The sequence below is a fragment of the Tupaia chinensis genome, unplaced genomic scaffold (genome assembly GCF_000334495.1).
Source record: "Tupaia chinensis unplaced genomic scaffold, TupChi_1.0 Scaffold000037_21, whole genome shotgun sequence".
Classification (NCBI taxonomy): domain Eukaryota; kingdom Metazoa; phylum Chordata; class Mammalia; order Scandentia; family Tupaiidae; genus Tupaia; species Tupaia belangeri.
Window position 1 is genome coordinate 632,873 of NW_006159480.1, and position 465 is coordinate 633,337.

Consider the following 465-nt stretch of genomic DNA (forward strand, 5'->3'; position numbering starts at 1 on the left):
TGCTCTAACAGATACTTTTTTTTTAAAAAAAAAAGACATTTATTCAGTGCCATGATCAGACTATTACATTTAGCAATCAACAGCATGGGTGCAAAAAAAAAAAAAAATCTACATTAAAACCCTTTTTTGGAATGCTTTACACTTTCCACAGACAGAAACTAAAATTACCTGTTATATAATTAGTCACAAATACAGTCCTCGTATTTTTTGCCCATACACGTGAGTATTGTCTAAAACATGTCTTCTCTGTAGCAGCTAGGCCCTGCCACCACTGTGCTTGGCTGAGTTCACAAATCTGCTGTAACCTGTAGCTTCTCTCTCACTTCTCTGGCTCTCCTCTCCGGCTAAGCTTTGTTTCCTGGCAGTTAATTAAAACCTTCTGCCACTGCCATAGCTACTGCTGCTGCTGGAACCACCATAGCCACCTTGATTTCGTGGTTTGGCAAAGTATTGGCCTCCACCTCC

General features: G+C 40.2%; 1 pseudogene; it reads right to left on the reverse strand.

Annotated features, from left to right (window-relative positions):
• Positions 1-353: 353 nt before the first annotated feature.
• Positions 354-465, reverse strand: part of LOC102493580 (heterogeneous nuclear ribonucleoprotein A1-like) — a 981-nt pseudogene continuing 869 nt past the window's right edge.